General features: G+C 34.5%; 1 non-coding gene across 1 annotated transcript; it reads left to right on the top strand.

The window, feature by feature from the left end:
* The first annotated feature begins 19221 nt into the window (after positions 1 to 19221).
* Trnae-cuc lies at positions 19222 to 19293 on the top strand. The gene has a single exon. It is a non-coding gene; the product is annotated as a tRNA-Glu (tRNA).
* The last annotated feature ends 636 nt before the right edge of the window (positions 19294 to 19929 follow it).

Genomic DNA, 19929 nt, shown 5'->3' with positions numbered 1-19929 from the left:
GTCCGTAAGTTTACTTTATTTAAAGAATGTTTAAGAAAGGAAAACCTCACAGGATTCGCAGAGTTTTGCTTATTTTTACATGAACTAGGAAACCAATTCGGTTTTTGTCACTTCGGTTATGGCCTCCTCTTCATCGATTTGCCCGACACCAGTATTCCAAGCGCACCTAATTTTTTTGTCAACCAACGGCCGATGCAGAAGCTACACAACGGCAATCTTCTTTTTAATTTACTTCCGTTTTCTATGATTTATTTACTTCTAAAGTCAAACGAATGTCGCGTCCGTTTTTTCAATTTTTATAATGAATGTGCCGTCTAATAGTAGCCAGCATAGCATAGATAGTGCTGAGTGGTTTAAAAACCGATTCAGGAATTATTCAATAGATGCAAAACGTTTTGGCTAATAGCGGTTGTTTCTCGGCGAGTAAAATCAAACCGCCTTACAGAATCGAAATACTAGAATTTTCTATACTAAAATGCACAGGATGAAGAGAGAAATCAATTGAGCATTTCTTGCAGTCTGTCGTTCTAGTAAAAACCAAATGTCTAAGTCCCACATAACCGAAGAAAACGGATCCTAAAAATATGTGCCACTTAAATATAAACAAAATGTATACAAATTTATAAACTTTGTTTATAGTTGTGTGGTACATATTAATAGGCTCCGTCTTTTGCATAAAAATCCGCATTCTAATTATATATTTCAAATATTTGTAGTATAATTTTAGGCTACTCTATTTACATCAGGTTTGTTCTTTCTGTATTCACCGATTGTACAAAATATAGATACCGCATAAGCTACAAACACAAAAAGAAAAAAAGCACTTTCAAATGTCACATCGAGTTTTCTAAAAAAAAAAACACTATATGCAATGAAATTTTACGGTGAATATGTACATATAGCGAGAATATGTAGTTTTTGCAAGGCTCGAATCTATCTATAACCTGGGTGATGGAGCAAAACTAGGATGTCGGATTTAAGTTTACCGCACCAAAAACCTTTACCCCACGTCTCCACCTTCTACAGATTCTGTTAAAAAAGCTGTGGTAAGACAAAAATTCCAGGTGGAGACCGCAAATTTCCACTGTTAAATCATATCTGTCCTGCCGAATTTCTTACCACCGCTGTCTTAGCATCAGCTGTCAATTTGTAGTTTGACAACTCAGTTTTCACTTTACCGCGCCATTTGCTTTGAGTACAGATCGATCTGATTGGCTTGATGCCAGTTCGAAAGTTATATGTTAAGACAGCAAGTTACCCACATGAGAAAACGGGACAAAGTTAAAACAGAAATTTGTCAGATGTTAAGACACATTTAGTAGAAAATGTAGACGTGGGACTAGAAAAGTATAGCATCAACTTAGGGTCTAAAAAATGTAGGTCTGTGTTACAATATTATCGAGACTAATGATCATATTTTATCGAAAAAAGTCACTAAACAACAATGAATTATGATCGAAAAAATAAAGACTAAAAAGCAACGCATTGGTTACTGTAACTAAATATGAGCGAAAAAATAGAAATAAATTGTAACGGATAAATTACGAGTTTTTAAATGAACATTCTTAGCGTTATGGTCACTGTTATTTTTTATCTGGACAATAGAAAAAAAACCCTCACATCGATTTTTCGAAACTGCTATGAATCCTAACAAACTGTGGAACCTTTGTTTTTTTATGACCTCATTTATACTTTTATTACGAGTACTTGAAGCAAGAAAACCCAATGGCGATTGACGGATTTTTTAAGGATTCTTTAAGATCTTACTAGTATTTTTTCTAGGGGCTTCGAAGTTAACCGGCAATTTTTCAAAATTTTTGAAATTTTTGGTGTTTTATTAGGAACTCTTTGAACTTTTTCGGAAGTTTTTGCTAACTTTTAGTATTCCATCGGAACTTTCTCGAATTCTTTTGCAACTTTTTGGAATTTTTCGCGAGTTTTTTTCCAAATCTTTCGGGGTTTTCCATATTTTTTCAAATATCTTTTTCATCTTTTCCATATCTTTTCTTTTGGTATTTAACAATTTAAGTCCTACAAGGGTAAAATAACTCAAATAAGTATTTCAAATAAATATACATAAATAGTTCTTAGAAAAGGTTACAATAAAAATCGCACAAAGTTGGCTATCAGCAATGCTTCCATTTCCACTAAGACAAAATCATCGAATTATGAATTTGAGGGCAGGCACAATTTACATTTAAAAATTAAAATTAAAAATTTTTACGATCATAGACGTCAAATGTGATTTTATGATATTGGCAAACTTATTGGCCAGAGCTCAACGTGCAACGTTCACTATTTAACTAACTATTTTTGCTAACCATGGCAGAATTGTCGCATACAGATTTATTCCATTTACATATTTCAAAGCCTTAGAAAAATAGTTTGAAAAAATCACTCGTACGCCAGGCTTACATACATATGTAATCCAAAACGGCAAGCGGGCAAGCGAAGTTATTCAAAAGATAATTCCCAAGAAGAGAAGCGCACAAACAAACGAAATTAAAAGAAAAAAAGTACTGAAGCCCCATATTACAGTGTGTATGTACGTACTTACATATTTATAGCGCCAACTTGCTGCGATCAGCACATTTCATAAGCTAAAACTGTATGTGTGGGCGGTTGAGTAAATAGTTGAAGCGAACAAATCCTTAATAGGCTTTGGTGTGCCCACCCAATAAGACTTCACACGCAATAAATACTCGGTCATTACTATGGATTCGCGTTAATGTATGTATGTATGTATGTGTGACTGCATTTTGCATTTTAAGTACTTGAAGTAAGCAATGCATACTTTAGGGAGATGAATGTATGTACATTAGGGTGGTCCTTAAATGTGAGAAGCAAATTTTTTTTAAATTGTTAAATTAAAATTATTATTGTTTTTTCATCTAATACCCAAAATCGATACTACTATAGTCGAAGATATCACATATAATTTTTGGCCCCGATTGGAGTCGGTTAAGGCGTGGCGCACAGGCGTCAAAATTCAGATTACCCTATGAAAATGTCTTAACCGACTCCAATCGGGACCAAAATTTGTATGTGATATCTTCGACTGCAGTAGTATCGATTTTGGGTATGAGTTGGCAAAAAAATTAATTTTAATTTTTTGAGTCTCTATAGAGGAATTGGCCTTTGGCCCCTGTGCGACACGCCTCAACCGTCTCCAATCGGGGCCAAAATTTGGGTGACTGTGGTATTACCGATTGAAGGGTTGAGATTGAAAAAAAAAGTTCATTTGACTTTAAGGACCAACCTAATGTGCATACATATCGCTCATATACTAGAAGATTGCCGCAACTTAAAAAGTTTTCAATTAACTCCCAAAATGCAGGAAACTCGAGATGCATATCGTTAGTATAGTATGAAAAGGGCGTAACTCACATCGTCGCTGAAATACAAAAAAGTCTCAACTAACTGAAATTCCAAAATTCATTGTTTGATTGATTATGATGCATTTCATCGAATTATATGTCCCCATATCGTTTTGTGTAATAAAAGTTGTTTGTTAGTTATCGCTTTTTTGCATTTCAGCGGCGATGTGAGCTGCGCCGTGTTTCCATACTATACTAATGATATTATCTTCTTCTTACACGGAAAATACGCCCGATTTTCGTTTTCTTTTTTAGGTATTTATGATAGTCTTTTAGTGAATGAGCGATATCAGGAAAGGTTTGCGGTTTTAATATCCATAAGATTGTATTATTCCTTTCTACACATTACAAGATCAAAATGCTCCACTTTTTTTTATGTTATTAGTATTTAGTATTTAAATCGTTCCATCGCAGGCATTTTCCTCAACGTGATTGTCATTTGATTATCCTTTTCCCCTCCTATTTACGTATTTTCGCTTTTCATGCTTATCAGCAGTTTTCGATCACAACTCATGCAAAGACACACACTGTCATACGTTTTTATTGATCTATACTTTATTCATATTAAATACTTTGCCGCTAATGATATCTTTACACTTTCTATTCGTGTTTGTTTGTCATTTTTTTATGATAGGTCATTTAGCGTTTCGAAATTAGTATATCAAGCGCTTCATAACCGTTACCGTCACGTCGTAGTTGATGTATAATTAACAGTATTTAACTGACTGAAGCACTGTCCACGTTGGTATTCTTCTTTTATACCTCATCAATGTTGGCCTATTGGCCGGTAAGCAGCCCTCTAAATGGTAACCGCAAACGGCAGGCGGCGGGCGGCCGGCGGCATGGGCGAAAAAGAGAACGATAATCGGAGGACAGGTGCTGTGAAGCGATGTGGAGTCCAAAGGTGCATACTAACATACCAATACACTCTCATACTTAAATATGTGTGAATGCACCCCACCCCTACCCATCTATGTATACGTACAGCAGTTGCATGCACATTTACGTGTACAGTACGTTTGTAAGGCTGTATGCATGAAATCATATGTCGCGTGGCACCCCCATGCACCCCCGTGGAAACATGCCGTGCTCTTGTTTTCTTCAGGCTTTTACTTAGTTTATAGTTTTTATTTGTACGCCCTCCCATAGTGCGCCTCATATTTGTATACATTTTTGTTTATTCGCTTTGTTCGCGCTATTTTAAAATACCTTAAAGCTGCTTTAACAAATGAAGACCGTTCGATTTGGCCAATCGGCGCGGAGAGGCAAACACAAAACCAAACCGAACTCAAACCTTGCTACAAACGTTTGGGTTCTTGTAATGACATTAGCTTGTGCTTATTACAAATACTGAATTACCAAAGTTGCGCTACCAATATTTCTGTGTATGCACTAGAGGTTTACGCCGACAGGCTTTGCGGCGGCGGCGTGGTCAACTTCAAAAATAATCGGCGGCGGCGGCGACGCCGGCGCGTCTGTAAAGGCCGGCGCTACTGCCCATAAGAGCCATGAGGCTACTAATCTTATCATGTCATCTCGTCAGCGTTAGGCATTCGCCTTGCCAATTCAGATTATAATTCTACTTATTTCCTTATTAAATTAGTTTTAAATTTAAATATTGTTACTTCCTACTTGAATTAAAATTTTGAGTGCCTGGCGCTGATGGATAGGCGAACCGTAGAGGGTCTAACGCAAAGAAAGTTACTTGTGCAAATTGGGGCAACAACATCTCAAGTGACAGTTAATGCATGGTCGGGCATACCACAGGTCACGCATTGTGGACCACTGTTGTTTATTCTATTTATAAACGACTTGCCTAACTATTTTAATTTTGCAAACTGCCTGATGTTTGCAGATGATGTTAAATATTTTTCAGTTGTGCGTGATCTCTCAGATTGTAATCGTCTTTAGCTCGATCTAGATGAATTTCAGAAGTGGTGTACATTAAACTGTTTGAACCTAAATATAGGTAGATGTTGCGTAGTTACGTTCTCGAGGCAGTCTAGTAGTGATATACCTTTTGACTATAAATTAGAGGGTTGCGTTATAAAGCGGAGCACTGAAATAAAAGATTTGGGCATTATTTTTGACTCCAAACTCGCGGTTACAAAACACGTTGACTATATTGTATCTAAATCGTTCTCAATGATAGGTTTTATTAGGCGAAATACTCAAGAGTTCAGAGATCCAGTAACTTTAAAATCCTTTAGTAAGAAGCCGTCTGGAATACTGTTCTATAATATGGAGTCCTTATTATGAAGTGGACTCGATCAAAATAGAAAGAGTTCAAAAGATTTTCACCAAATTCGCTATTTGCAAGTTGCCCTGACAAGGTTATGTTCCTCCCTATATTGGCAGACAGAAATTGCTGGGTCTCCAGTCTTTGAAGGAAAGAAGAGATTACTTCTTCATTACATTTATTTATAAAATAATCAATGGGCACACAAATTGCGCTTATTTAACAGATTTGCTCATATTATATAATCCCCCGCGTAATTTAAGAAACAAAAGGCTATTGGTTGATGCTCTGCATACCACGAATTATGCCAAAAATGAACCAATTGCTAGATCATTGAATTGTGCAATACATATTCTAGTGTTATCGATTTTAACTTAAGTATTGATAGATTTAAGAATAATTTGTTTACAATATTCACCTAGAGTCTTCACTAGTCTGTAAGAAACTAGTTCTGTAGACTGAAATTAAAAAATAAATAAAGAAATATACTACATACATACTTGGTTCTCTATGTTCTCTATAGATCCGTATGTACTATTTAAATTTAAAGAAATAAAAAGAAAATTTAAAGTTAAGTTATTGGAGTAATTTATTTCGCTATTAATAAATTTCTGAAATAACGTTATCTACCGTTATGTTGAATTAAGGGGTTCTTACGATTTTTTGCGGGTTATAGATTGAAAACTAGGGTGGTCTACTATTTTCCGGGGGTTTTATCCATCAACTCCCAGCAGAACAGGCCTGGTTAAAATTTCCACTAAAATTTTAAGTGCCAAATTTTCCGAGGGTAAACAAAAGTAATGAAAAATAGTACTAATTTCCATCAAGAAGGGGGAACTTTAACCCTGTGTAGAAAACATTGCGATGCGATGGAGCAAAACCTTTCTGGGGTTTGCCCACCACTTGTGAATGCTAACATAGTTTTCACACAGCCACATAGAACTTGTATACGTCTGTGGGACCCCGGAATAAAATAACTTACTTATTTAAAATCTGTTTAAAAAATATTCAACTCTTTATTAAAGAAAAAATACACAAGAAGATCAATTTGTTTTTTGTTTTATCTCCAATAATCGAGGAGTTAGATGCAATAAGGGCACTTCTGTTAAAACTGCTTTCTGAGATATTATCGTTAAAGTCTTTTGGTGTGTGACAACTTTCTTGTTGTTGTAGTAATCTGTAAAAAAGGAATATTGTTGAGGTATTGAAAAAAATTGTTATATATTCTGTAGTAGTAGTTCCTTCAAGCGATGCGTTTCATGAAAACTTTGTACAAAATTCCTTAGGCGCCGAACGCCGCCGCCGCCGCCGCCGCGCCGATATTTTCGTAACTCGGCGGCGGCGCGTGAGTAATGACAAAAAACGGCGGCGGCGGCGGCGTGGCTCGGCGGCGTATACCTCTAGTATGCACGTGTGAAACCTTGGCGTGTATAGGGTGCATCCGGATTTGGAAACTTCTTTGCGTTCGGAGTAAATGCAAATAACGATGTAACGAAAAAGCAACCGAATAGGTAAGGATTGTCAGGATTTTTAAGTTTGAAAATATTTAGAAGAGGGTTGCCACCGGTTTGAAAAATCAAATTTAATGAAATTATACACAAGTAACATTAAATATTAAAATATGGGTGTTAAACTAAAGAGTGTTAAGAAATCTATAATTTGAACCTTTTATTTTTTAAGTGTGTGAAGCGAGTTGCCACCTGTTTAAAAAGTTGAATTCAAATTTTGTATTTGATAGGTTAAATATGTAATTGCAATGTGGATAGCAATCGAAATGAAGAGGTTTTATTTCCGAAATATATTTAGAAGTGTGGCCACATGTTTAAAAAATCAAATTCCCCTTAATTTGCGGCAATTAAGTAATTGAAATATGTAGGGTGTCGAAGGAAAGGGGTTTGATAGTTTTTAGTTTGAAAATATTTTAAAGAGAGTTGCCACCTATTTGAAAATTTTAATTTTATTAAGTCACACACAAGTTGTATGAACTATTTAAATAGGGTGTCAAATTTTAAGGAATTATTTAAATGTGTGTATAAATCGATTAGGGTTTAGAAAGGCTTTATTTCATAACTATTCCTTAACTTAACTTTTCTGAAAAAATCACTAATTTTTATATATTTTTTATAATTTTAATTTAAATTACGATTAGAAAAGTTTTTGCTGAATATTAGAGTTGTTTTTATTTAAGATTTGTGATAAAAAATAACATATAAATGTAAAATAACAAGAAATTAATATTTAAAAGTGAATATTTTTCGTATTTCTATACTTATTGACGTTAATCAGACAAAAGCAAACTTTAAGAACTAAAAATGAAAATTCAAGTGTTTTTTTAATAATAATAATAATAATATCCCAACGGTTTTTACCCTCCATTCCCGCCCATCCGCACGAGGGGCGCAGTCCGCATGACGTACGGAACCAATATTTTAAATTTTTGTGCCGAGTCACGATAGGCAGGAGTTTGTTAAGTGTCGAGATCTAAAACTGTTCAGCTACAGAACTAAATTCATCAGCTGATCTTATGTATTTATGTCAATAATTCACTTATTGAGAGAGGAGAGTATCGCTTTCTTAATGCTGAAAAGCGGATCTGATATATCAAACGTGCTGGAATGAGAGTTAAAATCCTGGCATAAGCAACGGAGTGGGTCGTGCAATTCAAAATTGGTTTTACAAGCTTTCAGAAATATGGGACAAAAGTGTCTTGATACGCGTGAGGGAACATTAAAGCTTACATCAGCCAGAAGAGACGGACTTGAAATTGAGCCTGTCAGTAATTTAACCATAAAAATTATACCAAGCATTTCCCTGCGACTGGCAAGTGTAGGAAGGTTAATAAGTTTTAAGCGACTCGTATAAGGTGGAAGACTATATTGAGAATCCCATCGGAAATTTCTTAATGCAAAAAGTAGGAATTGTTTTTGAATTGATTCTATCTTGTCTGAGTAAATTTGATACCTTGGATTCCAAACCACCGAGCCGTATTCCAGAATCGGCCTAACTAATGTTGTAAACAGGGTTTTAGTGATATAAGGGTCACTAAATTCTTTTGCCCATCGTTTCACAAATGCAAGTACACCTTTAGCCTTGTTGACTGTCACATTAATGTGAAGATTAAAATTAAGCTTAGGATTCATTGTGATACCAAGGTCCACAAAATTGTATACCTGTTCCAGGTTATGGTTACCTATTATATAAGAAACTGGCAGAACAGCTCTTCGCGAGAAGCACATTTGGAATGAGAATCTAAGCATGAGAACAGAAACCCAAAGAAACATTTTTTTTTTTGTTGACCGGTGTATTGTTTGTCGCTTGTGTTTGTTTATTTATTTTTAAGAATTTTCAATTAAAATACAGAAAACTAAAAAAAATTTACAACTTTTCATCCAAATTTCAAATTGTTTTCTCAAAAGTGTTAGGATTTTTTTGAGTATACAGTTTTATAACTCATTCAATTTTAGCATAATAATTTGCAAGTTTCAAGTGGCTAAAAGTACTTTTTTTAAAGATTTCTTTTTGTATCTTTTGCCGAGCTCAACATCGCCTGACCGAATAGCAACACCCTGATTCCTGCGGTCGATGTCTGATTCGATGAGACGATACTGAACAGTCCAATGAATGATGAATACTAATCCTCCACCATTTTCTCGCTCACGAGCGCGACGGTGCACATTGTATCCGACGTAACTCAACAGGGTTGTATTGCTGTGCAGCTTCGTCTCTTGGATACCAGCTATCAATAGTTCAAGCCAGCTCATGAAGACACTTATCTCCTTAAATAAAAAAAAAAAAAAAATATTTATGCTGGATTTCCACTTGGAAATGGCAAGAATTGTAATGACAAAGTTGGACATTAAAAAATATTCATGTCATTACCTTAAAAAAATATTTAGTAAACTCATTTCCTAAAGGGATATTTTAAATGCCTCCATTTTTTGTCATTTCAATGCCAAGTGGAAATTCGGCATTAGTAAAGTGCTTCATGAATTTTGAGATTTTTCTTTTTGATAAGTGGTCTTAAGAACTTTATCATATACGTATACTAACTATTCGCAAATAATTTCGATGACCCTGTTCTCGAAAGAAATACTCTTTCTCATAATTTTTTTATGAGTTCTCAATATTTTTCCTACAACTACAGTCTAAAGTAGATGCAAATAAACACTTCACTAAGTACACAAATGAAAGCCTACAAAATTCATGTAGTGAGTTTTTGAAAACATATTAACGTCGTACGTCAATGTCTCATTCCGCATAGCGAAACATACATACCCTACGTACGTACCTAAAACCTCTTCCGCTCGCCTTCAAACGCTCTGTGACAATTATCGAGGGTATTAAAAAGCGGTCGTGGAAGCCATGGCAAATTGTGGCGTGCGCTGTGACACAATCGCTGTTGACGGCGAATATGAGCGGCGATTAAATTAGAGGAATTCGTGCCTAATTCGCTTCCAATGACACATTTCAAGCGGAAGCAGGCACAGCTGATTGGTTTCGCTAATAAAGGCAAACTGTCGAAGATAATTAGAAAGTGTGATTGGAAAAAATTTGTTACGCCTTTTAAATGTGTGTTTAAGAAAAATGCTAGTATGACTGTTTTTATTTATAAATAATAGTTGCAAAATTGTTTCTTTCTTTTTAGTTTGCTTAAAAAACTACAAAGAGCATTAAAAAATTAGGTATTGTTTTTGTTTTTGCTATCGCAAACTATGTACATAAATAACTATTTCATTTCACACGTAAGTTTTCAGCTTAGGCTACTTCAGATAATTCTTTTGTTACCTTTTCGTCATTCAAACACTTAAGCGTAGGGGGACAAAACGCCCGCCAACAATTGAACTGGAAATTTAAGAGAATGCAAATGCCCATACAAATGCCTACACATGAATGTTTGCGTGTACCTACTCCTATGCGTGTGCAAGCAAGTGTGTATGTTGTCAAGACGTATGTAGTACCTGGCCAAAGTCAGTCGTGGCGACAGAAGCCAATTGAAATACGACCCAAAATGTGCAATTGCAATGGGGGTCGCATATAATGGCTACACAAACGCACACTCGCCCACTTACCGCGGGATGCACCTACGCACAAGCACTTGTACAAACACACTGATATTCCTTCTATTATAAGTACTGGGTACATCCTGACAAACGTCAGCAATTATGTCTGTGACTCGCCTTTGTGATGGTCACGTGGTGGAACGTCGTTGCCGTCGTCAAACCAAACCAAACTTAGGAACAAATAATGACACCGCCACTGACGTTTTGGCAATCAGCTAGTACTCGTACGTGTTGTACTCACAGTGCTAATTTAGAAGTGTGAAGGTAAAAATTAAATAACACTTGCAGTTTTTTTTCACTGCTTTGCTTTCTTTTCGGATTATTTAAATATAACACTATGCGACAAAAACAAAAAAAAAAGAAATTCAAAACACACGAAATGATCGATATACTTACGAAACTATGAGCCAAATATAGTAAAACTGCGTTTTTAGTTTTTCACTCTGACGCCAGGATTTTTATTCAAAGGTCTTTGAAATTTTAAAGATATGATTAATTCAAAGAATTATTTAAAAAAATCAGTGCACCAAATGATAGAGAAAATTCTGTAGAATTTAAAAATACAAAGTTTCTTTGTTTACAAGGACGAATAGGTATTTAAAATGCGGTTTTAATAACTTTTATCTTTTTAAGTTAATAAAGTTTGCAGGACGAAATGCGAAGATGAGGTCATGTGTATCCTGAAGCAATAATTTTTTCAAAAATAAATATTTCAAATTTTAAAGGATATTTAAGGACAAAATCCGCAAAGGACATTTTCCATACCCATTCGTCCTTATGCACCAAAAAATTTATTCTGTTATAATTGTAAATAGTTTTTTCTTTTATACGATACCCTTATTATTATCCTACATTGCACAAAATTAGCCGGGTGTTTAACAGATCGCTAAACCAATTTAGTGCCTGTACCAACCCAAGCTTTCTTCCAGTAATTCCAAATAACGAAAGATGATTCATCTGTAAATATTACTTTGCTCCAATCACGGTCCAAATTAGCCTTCGCCCATACCAATCGTTTTTGAATATGCATTTCAGTCAAAAGGGGTTTTTGAAGTGTGCTCCGATTTCTGATGTCAGATTCTTGCAATCTCCGTCTGATTGTAGAAATGGAGACGTTTATACCTTTTGACGAAAGTTTTTGTTTCGCTTGCCTTAGGCTAAGGGTTGGATTTTTTTTTTTAAATAAATGAGTAATGGCCCGATCGTCGCTTTTAGAGGTAGTTTTAGTTAAACCTCTACCAGGCTTATCATCAACATTGCCTTCAACTTTAAATTGATGGTTCCACGTTCTAACAAAGTGGTTTGACTTTTTTATGTACTTTGCGGCCTCAGTTGTGGACATTTTCGGGCCTTTGGGATGACTTACCAGGAACACAGCTTCAAAACGCTTCTTAGCAACCACTTCGAATTACAACACAAAAATGAAGTACTCCCTGCATTCTTTGAATGTATTTTACAGTTTAATGCTTTGTTGGTTGAGTTATCATACGCAGCCTATTATGTTTGGGAAATTTGTTTTGTGAAACACACTGTATATGATACCCTTATTGTTATCCTACATTGCACCGAATTTGTTAAATAATTTTTTGAAATAATCATATATTTTAAATTTCAAAGTCCTTTTAAAAAAACTCCTGACGCCAGAAAGGAAAACTAAAAACACAGTTTTAGTATAATTTTTCCATGGTTTCACGTATATATATATTTTTTGTGTGTGTAAAATTTACTGTCGCACGGTGTAATGAATGTAAAATACACAAAAGGAATCACTTGTATGGTATCGAACTGCTACATTTGTATTATTCCTATATATGCACATTAGATCGGACCTGGAAAAAAGTACACCCATAAGTCGAAAGTATTTTTGCAAGGCAATTTCGAAAAAAGTGTCATCGGATCCTAAAGTGTGGTATATCGATATTTTTGGCTCGTGGAGACAATTTTCTTATTACATTGACCTCAACTACACCTTTCTAGTACTTACCCACCAGAACTCAATTGAGTAGGAGCCATCGAAAATAATAAAAACGCGACCCTTAGGTTCGATAAAAAAATAATTTTTTTTTTTTGAAATTGCCTCACAGTCGTACTTTAGACTCTGCGGTGTACGGCGAACATTTTTTATTTGCTTGTAAGGTGATACGGTCTAATGTACATACATATGTATGTGCTTTTCAACATTAGTATTTAAACCAGAAGAATCTTTGCTCTCAAGAAGAATCATACGAAATATTTTTTCATAATTTCTGTTGCTTGAAATAGTATGTACTTTGTCGTTACTGTAAATTTTCTCGCAGAAATAAATGTATGTAAAAGGATTTGTTTCTTCAAAGCTACAACTGATTTAAGAAATTTTGATAGAAAATGTAATTTTTTTATTTCTTGAGCGTTTCTTATGGTGCAAATGGTTCCCAAAGTCCGGAAAAGCTAAAAAAAATCGAAAATATTAAAAAAAAAACCTCCGAAAAACCTTCTAACAGGCCACTAAGGACACAAATCACAAATATTCGAATAATCGGAAATATAAGAAAAAGTCACCAACCACTTTCTTTCAATGCCGAAAAAACAAAAAGCAAAACTGTAGGTACTCAAAAAATATCATATAAAAATAATCGATATTTTTTCTTTAAAATAATATAAGTAAAATTTCTTTTTATTTCATGCGACAATCAAGCTCTACAATGAAAGATCATTCTAGTGGTGTCTTCGGAAATACCTTGTGAGTTTTTTTCTAACAAAATTTTTTAGGTTTTTTTAGCTCTTCAAACCACTGTGCTCAGCTCAGTCTATCTATTTGAACTAGTACTAGTTTCGAAGTATTAGAGATATTCGACTAAAATTTTATATGTGGTCATCTGTTTATAATTCATTACATATTGGTCCGAACCGAAAAGATCGGCCCACCCCCATACTGATTGCTCAGATATGAGAGTTAGTGTTATAACTCCTCTACTTAAGCAGACAAAAACGTTCACTCTTTTAACTTATCATGAGCAAAACGTTTACAGGGAAAATCATGAAGACCGGGTAAGCATAACTGAACTGATTGTTCAGATATAAGGTTGTGCTTTAAAACCTCGCGCAAAGCGCAGATTCATATATGTATATGCGCAAGTGATGGCGTCTTGATGTTATGCAGCCCTTTAGTTCTAGGATTTCCCAATTACCGCCACACTGTACAGTGCGGACTTTGTGGGCAAAAATCGAAAAATTCCTTGCCTAGAATATGAATGTGGTTGGTATTTTTGTAAACGTAATCTATCCAATAAAACGAATTACACCTAAATTTCTCTATAAAATAAATTATATACCGTCAGGAAGCCACTAAAGTTAACAAATTTAATACTAAGAATTTCGTTCAGAGCAGCCAACGCACGGAAAAAATTTCACAATTTTGAAATCAAATCCAGGCGAATTCATATAAGGTGATGTTATTTCATCAGCTATGAATAGCGTCTGAGTTTCAAAATCTTGCATACCGCTAGTGAACTAGTGAAAACGTGTGAGTGTTTGTATTTTCTTACCACCCTATTTCGGTAAAGAACAGCTGAAAAAAATACAAGTAATTTTTGTATTTGTTGAATCGATACCACCAAGGCGAATTCACAGATTTTGGTAATGCGTTATACGGAACAAAATACGCAACACCCTCGAAAAAAAATTATCTAAAATCAACGGTAACTTCATGCTTTTAGAAAATTTAATGGGCTACAAAACTGCATACCCCAAAATTTTCTAAAAGTTGTGATTAAAAATTTTGAGATTTTGATGAAATTTGTGCAAACGTTCAAACTCCTATTTATTTGGTTTCTTTTATAGCTGGAGTTATATTTTAAATGAAAATTATTAAAAATAAATAAATAAACAAATAAATAAACACAAGTTCCACAAATTTCTGCGCTAAATCTTAGACCAGGTGGCAACCCTTTTACAAAAAAAACCCCCAAATTGCGCATCTATAGGCCAATGCCATTTAATTTGTGTAACCTAGTGCAAGTATAAAAGTTATAAAAAAACAAGCAAGAAAGTCTAAGTTCGGGCGGGGCCGAACATTAAATACCCGGCGCAAGTATTATATATATGCCTTTTCACCTTTCCGAAAGCTACCGCTACATGATAAGCCGGGGTGTATCAATTTTGAATAAATTAGCGTCCCTAAATTTCGAAATATTGACGTTTCGAGCATTTCTAAAATTTACCGTTATATGAAAAGCCGTAATTTTAGTCCGATTTCAATGATTTTGAACGTTTTGCTTTCATGTGGCAAGCACAATAACCACACCGAGTTTGGTACAAATTGGTAGAACGGTTACCGAGATACATATATGTGATCATAAGTGGGCGGTGCCACGCCCATTTTTCAAAATTACCGTTATATGGGTTGTGGGCGTGGTTATTGTCCGATTTTTAAAATTTTCGGCCATTTGGTATCCTGTACGAAGGCCAATAACTGTGCCAAGTTTGGAAGAAATCGGCGCAGCGGTTGCCAAGATATACACATGTAACACTAAGTGGGCGTGGCTACGCCCATTTTTCAAAAATTTATAATATTCTTATTTTTCGTCTAAAAGTTATTGCAAATATCAATTTTGAGTGAATAATCTTCAGTAGTTACTAAAATATCGCAGTTTTCGTATTTCTGAAAATTACCGTTATATGGGAGGTACCACGCCTACCTTATTGTCCAATTTTGCCCATTTTCAATACCATCCGTCCTACGCCCGAAAGAAGTACACGTACCAAGTTTCGTTAAGATATCTTAATTTTTACTCGAGTTATCGTGTGCACAGACGGACGGACAGACGGACGGACTTCTCTTTTCATCCTGATCATTTATGTATACATTTGTCTATATCTATCTCGATTCGTTTTGCCTGTTACAAACAACCGTTATGTGAACAAAGTTATAATACCCTTGTGCACAAGTGCGCTCGGGTATAATAAACTGAATTTTCGAACTCAGCGTACTTAAATCCGTTTAACGTTTCTCCGAGTAGTGAATTTCTCTCTTAGAAATTGCGAGAAGAGTGGGTAATTTTGCAAACAAACAGTTTTCTTAGAATTTTAATAGATAATTGCTATTTATTTTCTAATATTCAGATATCAAGCCAGTAGCCAGAGACAGTGGCATGTGAGGCTCACTAAAATCTACTCATAATGTTGGAGTAGCTCCGGGTAATGGACCATTGAATGTGCTGGCTGAACTTCTGGCCACCATAACCAATGGAGTCTCCAAGCAAACGCATGTCCTGAATTTCTACGGTAGCAATTCATAGCAATTACTATTGAATGTGTGTATGATTCATAGTTGGGACATTCTATACTTTGATGTTAAGTATTTTTGAGGAGCTCCGGGTAATGGTCGCTCAAACTTGGGTGTGCATAATGAACTGCACCCAGAAAAAGGTTTAGTTATAATAACCAAGATTTGGTTATAGTGATCAAGTGGCATAGTTGGATATGGCGAAATAAATATATAGTTCACGAAAGTCTGCAATTTACTTAAGACTTCTAGTTGGGACAAATGTATATTTGTTAATAATTACAAAACGACTACCTTGATTGGACAATATTGTTAGTTGAATAAAATCATTGTTGAGCAAATATAAACAATGCTTTGGTTGATACAAGTTTTCAATTAATTTTGTGAACTTGCTGTAGACTTGAATCAGCTAACTGTTTATTATTGGGAAAAAAGTTTCAGTTTGACACAAATAAAAATTTACTCGCTGTTTACTTTTTTCTTTTATTTGCATATATTAAGCATAAAAATACGTACATATTTACATAAGTTAGTTACTAAAGTAAATAATACATGTGTATATGGTGGTAAGAATTTCTTAAAAAACAACGATGAAACAGGAACAGTCGTGCGAAAACCCAGGTCAATATCTGCTGGAAGTATACTGCTTTGCTTTTTCCTTAGCTAAATAGACACTTTCAAATTATAATTCACATGAATTATATATCCACTGAAAAACCCCGGTTGGCATCATACTTTATATTTTTAATTAAACTTTAAACTATGCGCGCACCGAAACAACTCGCGATGATAGCAAAACTGAAACTGAGACAAACAAGTATGGGCATGTCATAGCACACATGGCGCAGCGATCGACATGCCATAGCTTACTGAGCGCTCTGGGACCACATGCGTGTTTCACCCATATACGAACAGCGGTAGCGGAGCAATGATTTCCACGCACAATGCAATGGTCGGCATACTAGCGCATTCAAACGATTCAATAAGTGGGACTGTGTGCTTTGCATATTTTCTATTTGCTGGCGCTCTTCGTATGTGCTCAGAGAGCGCTCAGCATTCTTTAGGGGTGGCTCACAAGCATGAATATGTTCCACTCTCAAACCAAATCGTGGTTGCCTCAACTAAGATTTGGTAACTATGACTAAACCACGTGTTGAAAGAAAGCTTATCTGCATTAGCAGAGCTTAATAACATCCTTTTATGAACCATACGTTAAGTTGAATGGAATTTGTAGAAATATGCTTCAAAGAAATATTTATTAGTATTAACCAAACCCTTCAACTAAATTAACGATTTGTTACAACCTAGATGAATATTAGAAGCTTTAATATATTTAGTTATAATTACCAATCGATGGTAATAGTTCCCAATCCTTGGTAACAGTTCCCAAATATTGTCAAAATTCGGGGACTAAATATCTTTAGTTGTCGAAACTAATCCTTTTTCTCAGTGTGTCTGGGCGGATGCGCTGACAGGCATTCGAGTCTCTATAACTATACAAATCCTGTGTTTTTTTTTGTTGGAATAAAGAATTAAATATACTCGGAAATTTAGAATTTTACTTGATAAATTCACAAAATAACACAGAATCTGTGTTTTTCGTAAAAATATAATCTTACAATGGATATTTCTTCGATTTTAAACTTACATTTAAGAAAATTCCATTCAGTGCTATAATTACGACTTGAGTTTTCCAGTTTATAGAAACACAAGAGTTAATTATGTACTTAACTATTGATATTATTCTTAATTAAGCATTGATATTATACTTAACCTACATTTTGTTTATAAATAACACATAGCAACATATATTTTATCCTCGAAAATAACTTTTTCTAATCATGAGGCGGAATTCCCCACAGTTAGTGTTGCCGTGCGCGAAAAACGAACGCTGCACACAACCCAAAAGTACTCCTCGGGTGAAATTGGTGAAAACTGCGAAAAGGTTTATTACTGTATATACTGTGGTTTTAGTGACAAGTTAAATAGAGTGGTTGAAGGCTTGTAACGCAGTTTTTAAGAAAACAAGTCGGAATATGATCAGGTCCAGGCCTAAATTACGCTTTGAAGGTTTTTTAATAGCGTAAAACTTCATCGCAAGATATTACTGGAATATAAGCTGGGGAGTCTACAGAATAATTGGGCCTAAATAACTGGGCAATCATGTAAATACATATGTACATATATGTATGTATATACGGACGTGCCAATATACATAAGTATGTATTTTTGTACATATATCTGTATTTTTCAATGCTATTGTGGCTTATTAGCATTTTATTTTTAATATTGTTATTGAGCTTTGTATCAAAATATAATCGTGGTACAAAAGTCAATAACAATATTAAAAATTAAAACAATGTTATTTGTAGCTTATCATATTCTCATGCTTTAACGCCTGCTTTGCATATTTTCTATTTGCTAAGTATTTCTATTTTTATTTTCTATTTCCATACAAATATACGAGTTAATACATACATATGTAGAAGTTGCATTGATTTCAATGGACACATCTATGTATATTAGGGTGGTCCAAAAATTCAGGTTCGATACCAAAAAAAAATACCCCTATTTTTTTATTTTGAAATCAAAAAGTATTTAGAGGTCATTCAATGCGCTCAAAGTTTTCCATGTATTTTATATGGGAAAAAACAACTTTTCGTAGAAATGGGACGTAATTCTTTAAAATCAATGTTTTTCTATCGGAAAAATCTGCTTCTCTTCAGGAGATTCCCACCAATAATACCCAATTATTTATTTAAACATTTTTTCATAGTAACTATATTTTATAGGTCCGCCAAAAACCTCCATAAAATGCCAGAAAATGCAATGGGCGATAAATAAAAAATCTTTAGTATTAAAAAATGGTCAAATAAACAATTGGGTATTGTTATTGTTAGTCTCCAGAAAAGAACCAGAGTTTTCCGATCGAAAAATATTGATTATCAAGAATTCTATACTACTTCTACGAAAAGTTGTTTTTTCCCCATATAAAATACATGGCAAACTTTGAGCGTTTTGAGCAACCTCTAAATACTTTTTGATTTCAAAATAATAAATAGAGGTATATTTTTTCGATATATGTAGAACAATCCTAGGCAGTGAGAGCAATAAGATTCCGACTTTAATTATTTTGGACCACCCTAAGGTACATCCATACATACATACTTGTGTATTAATATACAGCATAATAATAAATGTGTAGGTATGTATTCAGAATACAACAGAATACCATGCGACGGTTTCGTTATTGCAAGATCTCTCGGTTCGTTGTTCTAAGTGTCCCATATTGTCTAGTGGTTAGGATACCCGGCTCTCACCCGGGAGGCCCGGGTTCGATTCCCGGTATGGGAAGTATAAGTTTTTGTTTTTCTTTTAATTTTTGAATGTTATACATTTTTTGTTTGAAACTAAAATTTTTTGCGAAAGCGGCTAGGAACATATTAAAACATAAATTTATATATATATTTTTTAATAAATTTTGTATATATGTACAGTACAAAGCATAAGGATAAGAACATATACCTACATACATCCACCGTCGCATATAAATATGTATATATGTATACATATATACAAACATACGTATGTAATCATTCCTTAAACTTGAATCAATGTATATCGTACGTCATTCATGTCCTTTATAATTCGTATACACTCATAAAAACATACATATATGTACTATATGCTAGCCCGTATACACTTCCTTATGTACATATGTATATCTACCTTGCATATATACATATGTAGTACATTTGTAGTACCTACAAAGTACATATGTACGTATACTAAGGGCAGCAGAAGCGTCACGAAGAGAGGACGTTTACAGTGAACATATCCGTTGCAGTAAAGTAATGTAAAGTAAAGGGCGCAGAGAAGGTCATTTTAGGGTCATATATACATGCGCACATCCTTATTTATGAGCTTACATACACAAGAACTGTTTTTTTTTTTTTGCTTTTATATATTACATGCCTACATACATACATA

Source organism: Rhagoletis pomonella, unplaced genomic scaffold (assembly GCF_013731165.1).
Source record: "Rhagoletis pomonella isolate Grant_MI unplaced genomic scaffold, Rhpom_1.0 Rhpom_scaffold_00002, whole genome shotgun sequence".
Classification (NCBI taxonomy): domain Eukaryota; kingdom Metazoa; phylum Arthropoda; class Insecta; order Diptera; family Tephritidae; genus Rhagoletis; species Rhagoletis pomonella.
Note: the sequence above shows the minus strand (reverse complement) of the source record. Positions and strands in the feature narration are given on the sequence as shown.